The 20,234-nt window shown below is 47.5% G+C and overlaps 1 protein-coding gene across 5 annotated transcripts in view; it reads left to right on the forward strand.

The window, feature by feature from the left end:
* The window catches only part of Znf827 (zinc finger protein 827), a 177,712-nt gene that overhangs the window by 113,661 nt on the left and 43,817 nt on the right, over positions 1–20,234 (forward strand). The gene's annotated exons all lie outside the window — the stretch shown is intronic.

A 20,234-nucleotide genomic window follows, 5' to 3' on the forward strand; every position in this document is an offset into this window, starting at 1 on the left:
TCTCTTTCTTGCTGTTACTTTGTACATGTAGTGAATTTCTTTTTCTTTAAAATATAGAACTATCAGGACAGGGAGATGGTTTGGTTCCTAAAATGCTCGATGCACCATTGTGTGGACCTGGATTCATCCAACCCACACCTATCCTGAGCCGCACTGCTTACCTGTAATCCCAGGATGGCAGAAACAATACAACAGGCCTGGGGCCTGCTGGGCAGCCACCCTAGCCAAACCCAAGCTTGAGGTTCATGAAAGACACTGTGTCAAAAGTAAGGTGGAGATCAGGTGAAGAGGATAGATACCCAGTGTTGAGCTCTGCCTTCCACACACGTGTGTGTACACACAGACACACATGGAAAGTCTTTAACCTGAATGAAATTCTGTCGTATATGTTGTCAGTATTTCAGGAAGGCAGTGAGAACTGGGAGAGGCTAGGGTGAGATCTAGGCACTGCAGCGTGTGACCTTTACAAACACCATTGTCCTTAGAAGGGACTCAGTCCTCTGAGGGGCCTGGCCTCCGGCCTCCCGGAATTCCGTCTCTCTTAGCCAAGCACCTATTACAGCCATGCATCTGACCCTCCTGGTAATCTCAGCCACCAACATGTATTTTCCACCTATCGTTCACTCCCCTTTTCTAAGTAAAAGAGAAACTGTGTTGTCCTTTTATGGGGCACAGCTGTGGTGTGTGTGTGTATGCATGTGTGTGTGTGCGTGCAGAAAGGGCTTCAAACAGGGCTAGTGGTCCTGTAACCTTTTCCAGAATCAAATCCAAGGACCTCCACACCCCAGGAGCCCTGCTTCATAGAATGTTGAGAGCTGAGTAATTCATGACTTGTGAGGTGCTTATGTCACCGTGTGTGCTGTGTGAGGGGATAGTCAAGCCCGTCCTTCTTAATCTAGCAACGGCAGACCCACCTCCAGACTACCAAACAGAACCTAATCCCCAGCATTTTCTTTGACTCTGTGCACGGAGCATTTCTGCTCCATCTCTGGAGGGAACATGCTCACGCAGGAATACATGATGTCATGGTTGGGTCTAGGGATGAAGGGATGCTTAGTTTTCTATCTTCCTTCTCAGACAGGGTGTCTTGGAGCTACTGTTTGCTTTCTACGGTTGTTTGAAAAACTGTCGCCCTGGTCCTCAATATTATTGCCCTACTGTTAAGTTGATGGATTGTGACTTTCTAATGTCAGAATAACTGCCCAGGAATTACCTGTCAAAGTGCTGTCATCCGTAAAGCTAATATCCCATGAATATATATAGAATATGTATTATATATATATACCCCCATGTTGCTTGTGTCACAACTGGTTTAGCTGTGTTTAAGACATTTTTAATTGGAGGGGTTTGGAGGAGACAAGCCAGAGGCTGTTTAACTGTGTTATAGATGTGGGGGTGTTCTATGGTGATAGATTCGCATTATATGTTAGATAGATAAACTCACTCTTTTAAAGCTAGCTCTTATTTGGGGGGAGATGGGGTGAATGTTACTGGGATTTTAAACATGCAAACCAACCCTCACAAGGAATAACCAACCTGCTGTTGAACAGAGCCCTCCTGTAGGCACCCAGAAACCAAGTGATCCCCATGTGTAAACATTATGCCTAAGTCAATGAGGAATTTGGCTTTTGGTGTGGAAGGAGAAAATACTTCAGAGACTGAGTTAAAAATGGAAAGATTTAAATTGCCAGGGACAAGCAATCCGAAGTTCTCCTCACTAAAGACAAGTACTGGCAAGCGCCCCGGTGACCCACTGACTTCGGAAGACCAACATGAAGAAACCAGAGTTTGCTGTGCAGAGACACTGAAGGGAAACATGCTTCCTTCAGTCTGCCCAAATGGCCACTGTATCCTTGGGCCAGCTCCCTGGGCCCGCCGTGCCGCTCGGAGAGACACAGAAGCCTCCCTGGAGAGGCTTGTTTGACTCATGGTCCAGAGCACACAGCCATCATGGAGCAGAAGGAGGGCCGGGTGCTAGGAGCAGCATGGTCCGTAATGCCTGCTGAAAATAGGGACAGGAACTTCATGCTCAGCTTTCTCTCTTTTTCCCTTTTTACTCAGTTCAACTGCCAGACTGTGAGAGATTGGTGACTAACGTTCAAGGTGGGCACCAACTCCTCAGCTAACCTTCTCTGCTCCAGCCCTGATAGTCTGCCTCTCTCATGCCCACACCTCACTAATGCCCTGTGCACACAGGGGACGGAAGGCAACTGCGTGGGTCACAGGGATCAAACTCGGCTCACGAGCTTGGGAGCAGATGCTTTCCCCCATAAAGCGTCTCACTGCCTCTCAAGGGGTTTTAGCCCAGTCAAGCTGAAAATAGGAGATAACAATCATAGCCACCAACCAGAGTTTCTGAATTAACTATTTTTTAAATGATTTTTTATTTTTGTTTTTTGTTCATTGGTGTTTTGGTGTTTTGTCTGCATTTATGTCTGTGTGAGGGTGTCAGATCCCCAGGAACAGGAGTTATAGACAGTTGTGAGCTGCCGTGTGGGTGCTGGGAATTGAACATGGGTCCTCTGGAAGAGCAGCCCATGCTCTTAACCACTGAACCTTCTCTCCAGCCCCCTGAATGAAGGACTTTTAAGTCTTCTCCCCTTGGTTTAGTGAGAATCTATTTGCATATGACAAAGGAGTTCCTGTGTTTTGTTATTGAAGTGTCAGGTAGTGAAGTCTGGCTCCCTTGCTGCTCTGGGACACCGCACAGTGGTTTGCACCACCTCACCATCCTGAAAGCAGGGAACTGTGAATCTCAAAATACACCTGGACCCCAGGGTATCACGTAGACATGTTCAGTTCACACTCCTGCTCACTGGTTCAGTGCTAAAAACAAAAAGATGGAGCTCCAGTTGAAGATCTTAAAGATCTGGAATGCGTTGGGGATGCTTCTGGAAAACCCTGGATGACATTTGGGCAGCAGATTGCTGAATCACTGGGGAATGTGGGATAAAATGACGCTAGACAGGGGTCTTGTAGTCCCAGGATGGCATTACTAGCGAAAGCCTGGATAGAAAAAAGGGAGGAGGGGCCAAAAGTTCACTGATATGGGAGAGTGATCCACTTGGAAATCAACAGGGTGGTATGGAGGCTGCAGGTAGCTGTGCAGAAGTGGGGGCCAGGAAGGGGATGCTGATGCGGAGGCAGGAAGGGGATGCTGATGGTTAGGAAGGGAGGGGGATGCTGATGGGGAGGCAGGAAGGGGATGCTGATGGGGAGGCAGGAAGGGGATGCTGATGGGGAGGCAGGAAGGGGATGCTGATGGGGAGGAAGGGAAGGGGATACTGATGGGGAGGCAGGGAAGGGGATGCTGATAGGGAGGCAGGAAGGGGATGCTGATGGTTAGGAAGGGAGGGGGATGCTGATGGTTAGGAAGGGAGGGGGATGCTGATGGGGAGGCAGGAAGGGGATGCTGATGGTTAGGAAGGGAAGGGGATGCTGATGGGGAAGCAGGGAAGGGGATGCTGATGGGGAGGCAGGAAGGGGATGCTGATGGGGAGGCAGGAAGGGGATGCTGATGGTTAGGAAGGGAAGGGGATGGTGATGGTTAGGAAGGGAAGGGGATGGTGATGGTTAGGAAGGGAGGGGGATGCTGATGGGGAGGCAGGAAGGGGATGCTGATGGGGAGGAAGGGAAGGGGATACTGATGGGGAGGCAGGGAAGGGGATGCTGATGGGGAAGTAAAGAAGGGGATGCTGATGGGGAAGTAAAGAAGGGGATGCTGATGGGGAAGTAAAGAAGGGGATGCTGATGGGGAAGTAGGGAAGGGGATGCTGATGGGGAAGTAAAGAAGGGGATGCTGATGGGGAAGTAAAGAAGGGGATGCTGATGGGGAAGTAGGGAAGGGGATGCTGATGGGGAAGTAAAGAAGGGGATGCTGATGGGGAAGTAAAGAAGGGGATGCTGATGGGGAAGTAGGGAAGGGGATGCTGATGGAGAAGTAAAGAAGGGGATGCTGATGGGGAAGTAGGGAAGGGGATGCTGTGGGGAGGCAGGGTAGGGGATGCTGATGGGGAAGTAGGGAAGGGGATGCTGATGGGGAAGCAGGGAAGGGGATGCTGTGGGGAGGCAGGGTAGGGGATGCTGATGGGGAGGCAGGGAAGGAGATGCTGATGGGGAAACAGGAAAGGGGATGCTGATGGGGAGGTAGGGATGAGGATGACTGTCTCTTCAGTCTGTCTTTTTAGTGCATAGGTACAAAGTAACTTGTCAGTGTATCAGACAAAGCTCCAGCGTTCTTAGAAATCTTTTTCTAGGTCATTTAAAGGCTACCATTAAAATATTATTTCTACTCTTTATTTCCTTAGCAAATTTATTTCCTCAGGAAATGTAAAATCAATGTCAGCCCAGTGGATTTTCTCTGATTCCCAGTGGTGAATGAGGTTCAGTAGGGCCAGTGACAGTCTACAAAATCCCTGGTACATGCAGCAAGCACAGCAATATTTCAACAGTAGACTTTGGTATATTGTCCTAAACTGCTGTGGTTTGGACTTGAAATGCCCTCAGTGACATGCTTGTGTAGAAGGCTTGGCTCTCAGCTTCATGGTCTTGGGAGGAGGCAGCCCCTTAGCAGAGAGGGCCCAATGTTAAGTCAATGGAGATATGCCCCTGCAGGAGATCCTAGAGCCCTGGCCTCGCCTGCTTTCACCTTGCTTTTTGGCCACCGTGAGGTGAGATAGATTTGCTAAACCCAAGCTCCCGCCACCATGTTCTGTGTTGCTACTGGCGCAGAGTTCTAGGGTCAAGCAAACATGAAACTCTAATAAGGTGAGCCACAACAAACCTTTTGCCCTATGAAGTTGATTTTCTCAGGCGTTGTGTAACTGTGCAAGATGTCTAACACATGCGTTTACTGCTGGGGTCAATGCTTTTTCACATGCTTCCCATGGAAAGCCAACACTGCGAGGGAGCACAGCCACGCTAGGTGAGAGTAGCAGTTAAGGTGGAGAGCTATACCAAGGGAACCCGTGGTCAATTTCATGTGTGTGGCTGCATTGGGGACAGTGAGTGGGGGTAGCAGAGTAGGGTGAGATTGGTAGAAACTACGGACTGTGAAGAAATCAAGAATAGCACAGTTAACTAGGCATTTGCCTTCAGCAGATGGTATCTGCAGCTCGCAGCTGCCACCATCTCAGAGACACGGAATAAGCACAGAGCCTCCCCGCGCCTCGGCCTTGGCTGTGCCAGTATTTCTAGACGGACCTCCCTGAGAACCAGACCCTCGCCATTGTGCACGTCTTAGGCGGAGGTAACACCGGGAATCCTTAATCACGAGATAAAAAACATCATCTCTTTCTTCCAGAGTGGTATAGGGACAGGGGACCCCTAAAGCCACATGTGGTCCTGAGTGTGCTCAGGGTGACTGGACAGAAGGGGTAAAGGAGCTTTGCTATGGGGCGTGAGAGAGAAATCACGGGTGTGTGTCACTCGGGGTACTTCAGTTTATAAAGGCCTCGCTCGTGCAGCATGTACGTTACAGAAGGAAGACTCGGACATGAGACGCTCTTCAGGGAAGACCTGTTACAGTCATATCTTCCTCTGGGTTCACTTTCTCGACTTGCAGTGAACAGGAGCCGTTCAGGGAAAGCCTCGGCTCTGCTTGGAAACAATGTGGCGCTTCAGTTCTCAATTATTATGATTTTGAATCACAGCAGGGTTTGCTCTGTATCAAGCCAAAAACCAGAAACACAACCAGAGTGGGTGTGAAGGAAAATGTGGGTCTCCATGGGATTCCTCCCAGTGTTGGGAGTCTCTGTGCTTCTGTTTGTTATTTCAGATGGAGCCCAGAATTAGATGATGTAAACATTTGTAAACTCCTACCCCCATTCTTTCTCACCATAAAAAGTGTTTTGTTGTTACTTACAATAAATCAATAAGGAGAGCAAGAGTAGAGAGTGTTAGTTAGCGCCCCCTCCAAAAGGAGATTCCTCAAGTTGGCAGTGGGGGAGTATAGTTTCCTCAAGGACTTGATTTGACAGTCAGACAGGGTGTTCAATGAAAAGATTGTTCTAGAAATTGTCTGCTGGCTTTGGAGAAATGCCTACATGTGAGCAGGGACCTGAGTTCAGATCTTCAGCATCTCTATTGTGATGTTTCACTCTTTTGGCTCTTTGGGGGATCCGTCACCCAGCTCACAAATCAATCACACATGGCAGCCTATTCTTAGTTATGAATGTCCGGCCTTAGCTTGGCTTGTTTCTTGCCAGATTTACTTAAATTATCCCAACTACTTTTTGCCTCCAGGCTCCCCCCCTCTCTTTCCCTGTGTACGTTTCTTTACTTCTTTCTCCACAGCTTGCTGTGTAGCTGGGTGGCTGCCCTGATGTCCTTGTCTCTTGTTCTCTCTCGCTTCTCTCCTTCCCTTCATTTCTCCTTCTATTATACTCTCTGCCTGCCAGCCCCACCTAGCTTTGCTCCTGCCTCACTGTTTGGCTCTTTATTAGAACCATCAGGTGTTTCAGACAGGCAAAGAATCACAGCTTCACAGAGTTAAACAAATGCAGCATAAACGAAAGCAACACGTCTTTACATCATTAAACAAATGTTGCACAACATAAGCAAAAGTAACACACCTTAAAATTATATCCCCCAGCAAACAGCCACATAAAGTTGGCTGTGGTGGCACATACTGTAACCCTAACTCTGGTGCAGTGAGCAGATCACCAGAGCTTGCTGGTCAGCTGGTCTAGCCAGTCAGTGAGGACCACCGCCACCAACTACCACCACTGCCACCATCTCCAAATAAATAAAAAAGGCAGAGAACAAGAGAGGAAGATATAAGATGTTAAATTCTGGCCTCCACATACACTTGAATACATGTGCCTCCTTGCCCACATGGCACACACACAAACAGGCTACGCTACACATAGGGATATACACACACAGACACACACACACACACTCAAAGGAGAGAGCGAGAGATGAGAGAGCTATTGAGTGAGTCCCTGTCCCCAGTTCAATTCTGGATCTAGTCTCTGCTCTCTGCCCTGCCAATCAGTCTAATTTAAGTGGTGCCAAGTCATACATCTCAGTGGTTTGGCTCTTACAGACCCCCAAAGTGCCATGTGTTGAAGAGTTAGTTTCCAGTTGATGGCGTTCTTGGGAGGTTGTAAGAACTTCAGCAGCTGAAGTGACATCACTGTAGGTGAGCCTTTAAAAAGGCTGTTGGAACATGCCCGGCCCAACATTTCCTACTCCTGTGAGGAGAACAGCTCTGTCTCCCTATGATGCGCTCTCTCTCTCTCTCTCTCTCTCTCTCTCTCTCTCTCTCTCTCTCTCTCTCTCTCTCTCTCTCTCTCTCTAGCGCGCTCTCTGTCTTACCACAGTACGAAAATTGCAGCACCAACTAACCATGGACTGTGTGGCTGATCTGGGAGACAAAATAAATTTTTCTTCTCTCTAAAATGTTTCTCTTGGCTATGTTGTGACTGTCAGGAAGCTGATGGACACTGAACTCTAAATGGATGATACCTTGTGTGACAGAACAGGTCGCCCTTGCCTGCCCTGCTACTGGTTAGATCCCAGTGATACCTTTGAGGCAGTTGAAAAGATACATCTTAAGTGGTATGTGTCATTTATCTTTGTTTCCAGACCTCTTCTGGTTCCAAGAGAAAGGGAAACAGACAGATGACAGAGAACACAGAAATACAAAGCTTTCCAGGGTTCTAGCAAAGTATCTCCCTCAGTCTTCTCTAACACAGCAGATTCTTTTTACATTCAACCAAGTCATAGACAAATAATAGAGCATTGGGTGTTGGCGTGAACATTTTCTTTTTTCTTTAAGTTAAATAACTTTTTTTTTTTTGGTTTTTCGAGACAGGGTTTCTCTGTGGTTTTGGAGCCTGTCCTGGAACTAGCTCTTGTAGACCAGGCTGGTCTCGAACTCACAGAGATCCGCCTGTCTCTGCCTCCCGAGTGCTGGGATTAAAGGCGTGCGCCACCACTGCCTGGCTAAGTTTTTAATGAAATAGATTCTCTTTGTACAAAGAAGGAAACCAACGATATCCAGGTCTCCTTGGCCAGGGTGGGACATGTCTCCTCTCACCTAACTCTCTGAGATCTGGGGATTATCCCCACCATACAGAAGACCAAGCGGGGGCCTGGAGCACTCACTAACTCATTCCAATGCTGCAGCTGCTGAACATCAGCGCAAGAATTCAAAGCCAAATGTGTGGTACCATGAGCTAGTGAATGGAAGACCTCAGCCCGACACCCCTGCACACATCCCAAACGTCAGCACTATACTTGATAAGGAAGGCATGCTCTCAGTTAGAATGAAATGTAATTCTTCATAAGCTGCCTTGAGGAACTGATATAAGTCTCATTGTTTTCAATAGATTTCTACTTTTACCGCTTTCATCTCTATCTTCTCTCCTTTTTCAGTGCCCAGTAATGTCGTAGTCATTTGAGATGTGTCTTTCATTTGGGACTTAAGTAATTCCTCCATTACCATGACACCACTACTATTGCACGGTGCCAGGGATTGCGCCTCGAGTCTCACGCTTGCCAGACAAGCGCTTCTACAAACTTCCACAACTCTGAATGCCTCTCCTCGTCCTGGACAAGGCTTTCTGAAGCTGTGCTCTACATCCCTGACTGTTGCATGCTGTACAGAGAACTCTGGCAGTCTGCTGGGCAAGGCAGAAGGAAATATTCTAAGCCAGGATTCTGGAAAGCTAGGGTTATTCCCAGCCCAGATTCCAGTAGAAGGAGGTTAAAAGGTTTCCAGGATCCTTCTAGATCCTGTGTAGTTCAGAGTTCTGCCACAGTCAGTGGTACCATGACACTAGCTAGCCTGGTTTCTTTGTGTTCTTTCGAAGGCTCAAATGGTGCTAATCCAGGGAATCAGAGTCTATTCTGGGGGCTTTCTCCTGAGCTTTCTTCTCTCACTGGTGGCTGGAGAGGAGAGATGTTAGCACCATCACTCTTCAAAGGCTGTGGTAGTGACTTCAGAGAAGAGCCTCTGGGAAACTGGGGTGCTCCTGATCGGGCTGACTACATGTGTATGGAGTTCCATGAGAATACATGGGGCTGGGAGTTGAAGAAATCATTTCTAATCTGTAGGCCACTTGGTCTACTCATGAATAGGTGGGCGTAGGTGCCATGTGCATGCCTACAAGTCATCAGTGGGAGTAGGGAAGGATGGGGACGGTAGATTTGAGCTTTACAGCCTTTCCCTGGTAACGTCTTGTCAATGTGACACAAACTGGAGTCCTCTGGGAAGAGGAACCTCACCTGAGAAAATGCTTCCACCAGGTTGGCCTGGAGGCGAGTCTGTGGGGCATTTTCTTGATTGGTGATTGATACGGAAGTGCCCAGCTCACAGTGGATGCTTCCCTCCCTGGGCATGTGGTCCAGAGTGGCATAAGAAAGTAAATTGGGTTATCATGGACAACAAGCCGATGAGGAGTGCTCCTCCATGACTTCTGCTCTAGTTGCTGCCTGCCGTCCCTTGATGATGGACCGTAAGCTGTGAGGTGAGATGAGCCCTCTCTTCCAGGCATTGCTTTTTGCCATGGTCGTTATCATAGCAGTTGAAAGATAACAAAGACAGAACCTAATGGTTTTCAGACAATTCCTGTTTGACGCATGAGCTGGGGGCTCTGATTGGAGCACACATAGGTCAACACATTCCCTTTTCGTTATACTGCAAGTCTGGAAACTTCCATACCACATGAAGCATTTCTTTAGGTGCTTGACAGATAAGTTACTGACTGTTATGCTGTTTACCAGAGGAAGAAAGTTTTACAGCCATGGATTGTCTTAATCTTATGTTTCTTAAGGGTAAAAACTGGGTGCTCATGACTAGCCCCAACTGTCCCTTAGCAGCTGATCGAAGCCTTTAGAGACCTGTCGACTCTATTCAATACTGTTTGTAAAGACAGGTTTCTCATTAGTCCTGTCTGGCTGATGTCTTCTGAGTGAGCCCTTCTCTGACATGGAAGTAGTTAAACTAGCTGAATTGTTGATCTCTATAAGATAAAAACTGTGTATCCATGCGCTAATGTACAGGATTGTCATGGGGGGAGTGGTGGGAAATTCTCTAAAAAGAAATTCATGTACAGTTTACATACCTCACCCGTGTGAAAGCCACAGAGTGGATAAAACTTTGGCAAACCTCATGTGTCTCCACCAGTGTGACCTGGGCATGTGACTTGGGTCATTTGGTGTCAGAATCAATCATTGGCATGTTCATGTGTGCACCTGGTAGAGAAGGATGCCATCCGGAAGTTCTTGGTGCCTCAGTCTGGGGACTTGACTTCCCAGACCCACCTGACCCTCTGACCCGGCACTGTGTGCTCTGGGCAGATCAAATACATATGTGTTCACACAGTACTCGGAACACTGCTCCTACAGCTTCAGCAGGGCCTTAGGCTATGTTCCTGCTTTTGCAAAGACTATTTAGATGCATTGAGAATGAATAGAGCTATAAAAGCCAAATTCTGGAATCTGTGTAATGGATGATGGAGAGGATTTGTTTGAAAATTGCAATGCAGTGACCCTGGCTTGGGTTTGGGACCGGCTAATTCAATCTACAAGGCGCTTTTTTATATATATACACGGTGTCCTTCCAATTCCTGTGCTATCAAAAATACATATTCTCATTTCACACAATTTCTTCTCTGTGTTTATTCCTTCTCAGGGTAGCACTGCCCTCCAGTACCCAGGGCTGAAAAGAGAGAGGAAAGGCGTCCTACTCACAAACTGGACCATCTATTTCTATTCAAACAAATCCATTCTGTTTTCCATTTGGAGGACAAATGACCGCCTCACTGTTGAAGGACAGCCCCCAGCACAGTGCAGCCTGTTTTTAGATATAGTCATCAATGGAATGGTAGTCCAGGGGCTTCCTCTTTCCACACACTGAGTCTCTCTCATTTCCTGTTTCATTTATCAAGTTAGCATTTCTGTTCTCAGTTCATCATTGAGAAAAGAAAGGTGTTAGCTCAGAGTGCAAAAGGGTGGCCCTCCTTTGCGTTTGTTTGACCTTGGGTTCATCATACCATCCTTAGGTAATCTGTTGGGACACCCAGAAAAGGGTTCCTGTGCTAAGACATAATTTCCCCCACCCTATACTTTCTACATCATTTCCAGAGAGGGGTGGGGGACCTTCTGTTTCTGTGGCTGCTGCTAAGCCACCACGCCACCACTACTCACACAAACGCACCCTATGTTTAGAAACCATTAGTGCGACTTCCCTCAAAAACAGATTTTGGATAAAGATTTGAGTACATTTTTTCCCCATATTTTAGAAGTAAAACCAGGAATCACTATTGGGGGTGGGAACTCCAGCCCAGAGTGGAGGGGGACAGCCAGTAACCCTAGGTTTATGAGACAGGTTAGCAGTGTAGACAACTAGAGATTAATGTCCCTGTTTCTATAGCGTGGCTCTTGAATGTATCCCCAAGTATCTGTGTGGCGAAGGCTTGGTCCTTGGCCTCTGGTGCTGTTAAGAGGGACTGTGGGAGGAGGCAGTCACTGGGGAGGTGACCTCGTAGGGGATATTGACTTCCAGGAAACCCCTTCCTGTGTCGGTCTCTTTGCTTCTAGCCAACTTTAGGTGAGCGGCTCACACTGCTCTGTGCACTCACTGCGGTGAGCTGCTTTGCACAGATCTAGTGGCCAGGGGACCATGGACAGAACTTCTGATGTCAGAATAAACTTTTCCCTGTAAGCTGACTTTCTTGGGTATTTTGTCTCAGTGATAGAAAGCAGACTAAGAAACTAGGAAGCCACATGGCCACCCACACTTAAGAGTCTTTTACCAAGAGATGTCAGCTGGGTCTTCATATGGGCTTATCAGTTGAGAGTGCTCTTAGAATGTGATTTCCCCACACCCTGGGCTAACATGTAAGTAGGTGAGCAAACTTCGGTGAGCTCAGAGAGGCTTTGGGAGATAGATATATGGAGGGCAGGGAACGAGAAGTCAGCTGGAGGGCTGAGGGGAACGCAGGAATTGCAAAGCTCTAACAGCACACACTCTGATTCTAGTTCTCGGCCCTCCGGCTCTTCGGGAGCTCCTTGGCAGGCGCACGCTGGTCTAGCAGCCCTTGTCACACCAGACACTAGAAGCCACTGTGGTTGTTCACGGGTGACAAGACAATGCTGGGAGAAATATTGTTGTTGTTGGGTGTGGTGATTCAAGATCTCAGGGGCCCGAGGTAGCAGGAGGCTACTCTAGTTCAGGCCAATGTAGCAAGACTCTATGCGAAGCCATGGCTGGGTGTTGTAGCTCAGTGCCGGAGCGCTTGCCTCGTGTAGGTGGGAGTCTGCATTCTGTCTCCAGCGCCGCCACCCTAGGAAAAGAAAGAAAAGAAAAACTCCATTATTTGTACAACTACAGTAGTTTCAAATATTTTAAGGAGCGATCTCAATAAGACTTGGATTGCGCGGTACGGATCTGCTCTCCAGTGTTCCCTGCAACGTCATGAACTTGGCAGCCTGGGTCGCACCTTGAGACTTTAGGATCCACATAGGCTTGAGCAAGTAACTCTGATGTAGGAGACTGGAAAATGCTTGCAGAATAAAGACAAGAAACAGCCTGGGTGTCCGCAAGCTGGGAACTCAAGCAGGGGAGCTGAGCAGAAAACGCCGAGCCATTTAAAGAGAATGAATAGCTATGGGAACTTATCTCAAAAAGACATATTGTTGAATTTAAAAGAAAACAAAAGGCTGGCTGCAGGCAGCATGTGCCACTAGCCTGTTGTTGTTTGAAGAGACAATACCCTGTGTGTGTGCATCTGTTTGGTGTTCATAGGTGATGTCTGTACAGACAGGTAAACTAAACAGAGGCCACAGAGATGAGGCCGGCGAGAGTGTTTTCATTTACTGTGTGGTCGCCGTTCCTCGTCTCCTTGTGGTGTTTGTTTGAGAATTGGCTTTTACATATGTGGTAGTGAACAAGCTCAAGATTAAATGAATTACTAAAACAGTAATTCGGGGCAGGAGTTTCCTCAGTGAGCCCCAGCAGCTCTGGTGAGTTTTTTTCAGTCAATTAAGAACATAAAGCAGAGCTGAGGAGATGGCTCCATGGTAAAAGGGCTTGCTGTTCTTGACGAGAACTTGAGTTTGGATCCCTAGGACACCACTTGGTGTGGTGTCACTGTGTGGTGTCACTGTGTGGTCTCACTGATCCCAGCGGGCAGCGTGAGAGGATGTGGATCCTGGGGTTTCACTGGACAGCCAGTCTAGCCAAAGCCAGGAGAGGAATTCTGGGTTCCATGAGAGACCCTATCTCAAAATCTAAGGCAGAGATGTTCTGTTGATGCTCATGAGAGACCCCTTCCTAAAAAGAACCTGAGGAGGATTGGGGAAGGGGCAGGGAGAAGACAAGAGGGTAAACTGCAGCCAGGATTAAAATAAAGAAACAAAACAAAACGCGAAGGCAGAGAACAATGCAGAAAGATATCCAGAGTCAGCCCCTGGCCTCCACAGATGGGCACAGGGGCAGTGCAACCATGCTCATGTGCGACACATTCGCAGAGAACCCAGAGCAGGTTACAGGTCCATAGGGGTGACCTGACCATTGTTTGTGGAAACACGTGCCGTGTGTAAGAGACCAAACTATGGCAATGTTGACTTTACCTCAGTGTAGGTGAGCTTGCAAGAACTTTTTACATGACTTCTGGACTTAAATTTTCATAATAAACATGTATTAGTCTTCTAATCAGAAAAACATCAATAAATTATTTTCATTTTGAACAAAGGGATGATTGTCTTGACACCAAATCTGGAAGTCTCTGTCATGAGATTATTCCTGGAGCTTTAGACAAGATCAATTTTGTCAGGCCCATACTTAAATATGACCTCAGAAAAGCAATAGGCCTTTGTAATGGAATAACACAATGTAACGGAACTATCTGAGCTAGACAAGATGAAAATAATAGGTTTTAAAAAAATACTTGCCTAGGGGATACTAGGAACACAGAATCCACTTAAATACTTGAGACTAAGGAATGCTTTAGTCTGTTCTCCTCCCTTGGTCTCTGGGTACCCTTCCCATCCTTGCCATGTGGGGCTTTCCAGTCCGAGTGACTCACTCTACCTCAGAGCGGTGTCCTTCAATATCCAGGAATGAGTCACGGAGAGCCAAACTCAGGGACACGCAGCTGAAGGATCAGTGAACGGGTACCTCATGCAGTCATCAGGAAGATTGTGGCATCAGAGAAACGGAAGGAAGCCGAAAAGCAGTGTGATTAGCAGGTAGCATCAACCTGACAACAAGTCTGAGTCGGCTCCTGACTGCCAGTCCTCACTGGAGCTCACAGGCAGGAACCAGTTGTGGTCTAAGTGATCACAGGAAGATGACTTCAAGACTCAAGATGACGCACACCAATTAGTATTTTTGCTCGCTAATTTTGCATATACTATGTGGGCAGTTGCCAAGAGAAAAGTAGAGAAATTTACTTTCTTCAAGGGAAGAAATCTATACCCTTATGAATGCTTTTAACATATAGGCATGTTTTCAGTATGGGAAGGTTATTTTTGACACTATTTTTGGTCAAATTGTTTTTCATTTTTCTGAAAAATGTTAATTTTTAAAGCGCGCCAGTCCATCTCCCAACTGTTACTTCTCTGTCACTGGGAAGTGTGGTATTTTAAAAATACCACCCCTGTGAGTTAGCTCGCCTCGGGCTCCATCCCTTCATAGTAATCACAGCTTCAGAGAAAGAAGGAGAGAGAAGGCATTTGGGCATGAAGTGCGCCAGAATGCTTGTGGCCGTTGTCTGTGGATGGTGTGGGTTTTTGAGTCCCCTTCACCCCACTGCACTTGCTCTTTAAATTCTTGGAGCTTTCTAAAATGATTACAAAACGATTTTTATGAAGAAAAAGTAAACACAATACTGGGAATAACAGGTTGAAGAAGAAAGATAAGATTCACCCGACTGAATTCTAGGCTATGGCCGTAACAGTGATTTTGGTCAGACAGCATAGGTCTGTCCTGGAGGCCCCTAAGCACCTTGTGCAGCAGTGAACGAGTTCTGATAAAGCTTTTCAGACATCACAGACTTCACGTCTCATAAGTTAGTTAAAAAGAGCTGTGAAGTACTCACGAGGCACAAATATGACAAAAATCGCATGGACCAGTTTGGAGATTTACCAAGCTTGCCCAAGGAAAGATGCCAATTTGAAGCACTGGCTGCTTATTTTTAACCTTGCAAGTTTAACCTTCCAAGATGGATTAATTAAATTTACCTCGGGGTACCAGCTATCGTAGAAGATCCGCGCACCATCTCCACTGACTTGCTTGTCAGAAATAGCGTGTTCAGTGGCTCCATCTGTGTGCTCTCGCCCTGCTGGTCCCGTTGCTCCCATTGACTCGGGTTTAATTGGAGGCAGACTGCAGATGGAGCATGTTCCAGTAGTCCCCGAAAGAGGCACGGGGGGCACTCAGATTTCTGTTGCATCTGTTTCATCTTCTCCCACAAGAAGTCACTTACAAAAGCTATCTCAGTGACTTCAGACCAGGCCCACTGACTTGTTCTTTAGACTGTTTGCACCCTCCTCCTTCAGGGGTCGAAGGTCATGATGCTCTAAAGTGAATCCGATCTAAAAGGATCTGAATATGAATATTTAACGAGCACTGGGAGAAGCTTTTGAGGTGTGTGTGCCACTGGCATGAAAAGAAAGTTCATTCAAAATCATTCTACATATAGATACATATATGTACTGTTAGGTAAACAGGGAACCTCAGCCCCTGTCTTCATAGGGAACACAGAGAATAAGCATCATAAGTATCCATCTATGGCACACTAATGTTGTCATCCTTCATTTTCTGTTACTATAACCGAATACTTGAACATGAGTAATTTACAAAGAATACGATTTGTTTGACTCATGATTCTGGAGTCTGGGGATTCCAAAGCATGGCAGCGGCAGCGGCAGGACATCCGGTGAGGGCTTCTTGTTCCCTCAGGACATGGCAAAGGGCTTCTCATGCTGAGGCAGCAGTGGGTCTCTTCCATTTCTCTTATACAATCCCTCCTAACCACGGTTTCCCCTCCCTCCACTCCTCCCAGCCTCCCCCAACCTCCTGTGCCCCCAGATCCACTCCCTCTCCATTTCCCTTCAGAAAGGGACAGGTCTCCAAGAGACAGCAACAGAACAGGACAAAACAGCATACAATAAGACAAGGCAAAACCCCTCATGGAGGCTGGACCAGGCACCGCAGCAGAAGGAAAGGAGTTCTGAGAACAGCCAGAGGAGAGACATGCTCATTCTTTCAGCCGGCAGTCCCACAGAAACACCAGGCTAGTAGCTCTGACATGTACACAGAGGACCTGGTGCAGAGCCATGTAGGCCCCATGCTTGCCGCTTCATGGGCAAGCTTCACATGAACTCGTGTGAGCCCTGCATAGTCAATTCGGTGGGGCCATGTCTCCTGGTGTCCTCCGTCCCCTCTGACTCCTACAATCTTTCCTTCCTCGTCCTTGGGGTTCCCTTATCCCTGAGGGGAGGGACCTGATGGAGACCTCCATTGTAGGTTCTCTCTGTGAGTCTCTGCACCTGCGCCCACCTGCTGCCAGAGGACGCCTCTCTGATGATGCCTGGACAAGGCACTGATCTATGTGCATAGCAGAATATCACTAGGAATCATTTCACTGATTTTTTTTCCTCTTGCCTGTCATGCTTGGTTCTACCCTAAGCCTCCGGGCTACCCAGTCTCCAGTTCCTGCTGACCATCCAGGCACTGCAGGGAAGGGACTCCTTATTGAGTTAAACCAAGCATTGACTGTCCACTCCCACAAGTTCTTCACCAGCTTCCATGCAGGACAGACTGTAGGTGGGGGCTCTGTGGCTGGCTGGTGTCCAGGTTTCTCTTTCTGTAGTCTGCAGAGCACCTTCTTGGACTAAAAATTGCAATGTAGGGTGAAGGTTCCACTTAGGGACTGCCCCTCTACAGGGCCCTCACCCGCCTCCAAACCCGTTAACACGTGAATGGGGGGGGGGTGTGCCATAATTCTGGCAAGTTCTTGAAAAGCAAAACAAGGAACCCAGACTAAATGGGTAGGTGTTCCCCCAGCAGGTGCAGTTCCAGCAGCCTACTGTGTGCAGGGGCGGGGCGGCGGGGGTGTTACAGTGAAGAAGCCTGCCGGGCATTGGGAGGTGAGACTGGAGGGGAGGAGTGGGAGACTGCTTTCCCTGCAGGTGTGCAGAGCCCTTTGGAATGTTCCAGCAACTAGTGGCTTGATCTCTCTTTCCTTCCTTCCTTCCTTCCTTCCTCCCTCCCTTCCTTCCTCCCTTCCTTCCTTCCTTCCTTCCTGCCTGCCTGCCTGCCTGCCTGCCTGCCTTCCTTCCTTCTTCTCTTTGTTTAATATTTAAACCCAAGTCCGTTTTCCTGAAGGAGTAACTAGACAGGCCTGTACTCAGATCAGTGAGGCAGGGAAAGCAGGCAGGCCACCTTCCTGTAGAGGATGGGATCTCTGTGTACCCCTTTAATAATTGGCTAATTACAGATAGAAAATGCTGCCCAATATTTATCTCATTCAGTTTTCCTTATTTCTAAGTTATAGAGGGGGTTTTCTGTCTTCTTAAGGATGACTGAAGTTGAATATTTTCCCCTTTAATCAGTTAAAACCTGAATAGCTCTAGGGGAGAAAATTATCCCAAGATCATTCCTCGAACGTTGCAGGGCTCAGAATATCATAGGACGTAGGTTCTAGGAGAAGAGGAAGCCATTGTTTAGAGTTTCTTTTAGAAAGGACAATGCCTTCATAAAAAAGATGAACTTGGCTTTTCACTCCGGAATTCATTGCATTATCTCTGGGCAGCTTGGACTTGGCGGATAAAACTGTAAATCTCTGTGCTGAGAGTTAAGATAGGGTGCGAGTGAGGACCACGTGGGGACAGAATGCCAGGCAGAGAGAGTTTGAATGTGGCATTTATTTGAGATAAAGGAAAGAGAGAACGGGAGAGAAAGGGAGGGAGGGAGAGGGTTGGAGAGAGGGATCAGGACCTTTGTACCTGTGTACGGTCAGGGAACTGCTTGCCATAGCACAGGGGTGCCAGGTTCCCAAGGGGCAGGGCCAAGGTGTGCTGGGATACTAACATCCAGTGCTTCCCGAAAGTACCTGGAGCAGTTGTGTGCACATGCTTAGCCACTGCTGCCACAGGGGGTGATCTACCACCCCCAAAGCACTAATGGTGTATTTTCTAGATGTTACACCAAATTAGAACGTGGAAGACAACAACATCTGGGCATTTGCAGTGGGGTTTCCTGCGTGTCTGGTGTCTGCCTGTGGCAGGCTGTCAGAAGCACTCTGGTGGGGTTGCGCATCCTCTGTAATGAGGGTTTGTCTGAACTGGTTCATGGTACTCAGTGAGGAGCTGCTCTGTTTGTCAAGCTGAGGAGAGTCCCGAGAACCAGACCATTAAAACTCTGGGTGTGAGGGGCCTGTGTACTGGGGGGCTCAACCCAAGATGCCTTCCCACCTTCCTCCACAATCCTCAGATTTCAGAATCACCCTGAAGATACTTTATTTGGGAACTGGAGGCGCGTGGTTCAGGTGCTTGCCTGGCGTACAAGAGGCTCTGCATTTGCACTCCACTGTCATGTGACTTACTTTGGCCAGGTGTGGCGGTACACACCTGTGATCCCAGCTCCAGAGGGCAGAAGCAGGAGGATCAGAATTTCTGACTGAGCAGCAGTAGTGTTCAGAGTTGAGACCAGTCTGAGTTACATGAGAACCCATCTCAAAGCTAAGTTAGACATTTTATGATGCTTACAGTAACTGCAAACGTGAGTTCTTCATAGGCTTTTCGGGACTTGCTTAATGCATGGCTTGGTTAAGTGGTTTACCCTTAATGCATGGCTTGGTTAAGTGGTTTACCTGCGTTTCAGCCAACAGGACAGAGCATGTAAGTAGCTGGACTAGACCCAGCTCTGAACCATTCTTCAGCCAACCACTCAAAGGGAGAGCGAGAGTAAGTTTCCACGAAGAAATAGGCAGGACTGGCTGCTGGGGCTGACTTCTTAGCACTTAGCTGTGTGTCTGAATTAGAGATTCCTCTTGGATGATGTAAAATTCATAATTCCCAAGTAAGAGGAGAAACACATCCGTTTTCACTGTTTCATATGTGTGTGCCGTGTGTGCGCATGTGCACATACATCCAAGTCCTTCTCACACACTGAGAAAGCTTTGCTATTTTTAATTGAATTTCCTGGGTCAGCAAGATGACTCAGTGGGTAAAGGTGCTTGCTGTGTGTGCCTGGCAACTGGAGTCTGAGCCTTGAAATCTACCTCAAGGAACCTGTTGTAAATGGACGGAGCGGCGGGCTGCGTTCCTGCCGCCCCGGCTCACGGCCACCTGGCTAGTTTATACTCTGAAATAATTACATGGAAACTGTATTCTTTTAAACACTGATTGGCCCATTAGTTCTAGCCTCTTATTGGCTAACCCTTACATATTGATCTAACCCATTTCTAATATTCTGTGTAGCACACGAGGTGGCTTACCAGGAAAGATCTTAACCTGCGTCTGTCTGAAGTGGGAGAATCATGGCAACTGCCTGACTCGGCTTCTTTCTCCTAGCATTCTGTTCTGTTTACTCCACCCACCTAAGGGTTGGCCTATCAAATGGGCCAAGGCAGTTTCTTTATTAAATGAAAGTAACTCCTCCATCAGGAACCCACATAATGTTGGAAGGAGAGAACTAAGTCCACAGTTTGTCCTTTGACTGCCACACACAAACAGTGGCATGTACACCCACACATGTGCATCATACAAACACACACAATAACACTAACAATGATAATAGAAGATAAAATGCATTAAATAGAATTTCCTGTCGAAGATATTTTGGATCTGAAAAAAGGAAAAGAAAATAAAAAGTTCTTGACTAAAATGAGCAGATTCTACCGAGGGATAGTAAGCCATCTTCAGAGTTGCCCAAGCATATGCTAGAATAGAAATGAAGAGAAATGAAGTTGAGGGGGAGGGCATTCGCTTTGACAAACCTATTGTTTATGTGTGAGTTAACAACAACCCAGATGTTGGGTGTGTGCTGCACACCGAATGCATTTAAGTCATTTTGTTTGATTGGGAATCAGATAAGATTGTCATTAGGCTGGGACATCATCATTAGCCCAAGTCAGATGACCTCACTACTAGCTCTGTCCAGTTCTCGGAGTCCTGGGTATCAGACACACCGACTCAGGGGTCCCCTAATCAAGCAGAAGCGAAACTGTCTGCTTAGGAAGGAGGCATAGAAGGTGTTGCCTGGTGGAGTAAGC

This window comes from Microtus pennsylvanicus, chromosome 6, assembly GCF_037038515.1.
Source record: "Microtus pennsylvanicus isolate mMicPen1 chromosome 6, mMicPen1.hap1, whole genome shotgun sequence".
In the NCBI taxonomy this organism is placed as follows: Eukaryota; Metazoa; Chordata; class Mammalia; order Rodentia; family Cricetidae; genus Microtus; species Microtus pennsylvanicus.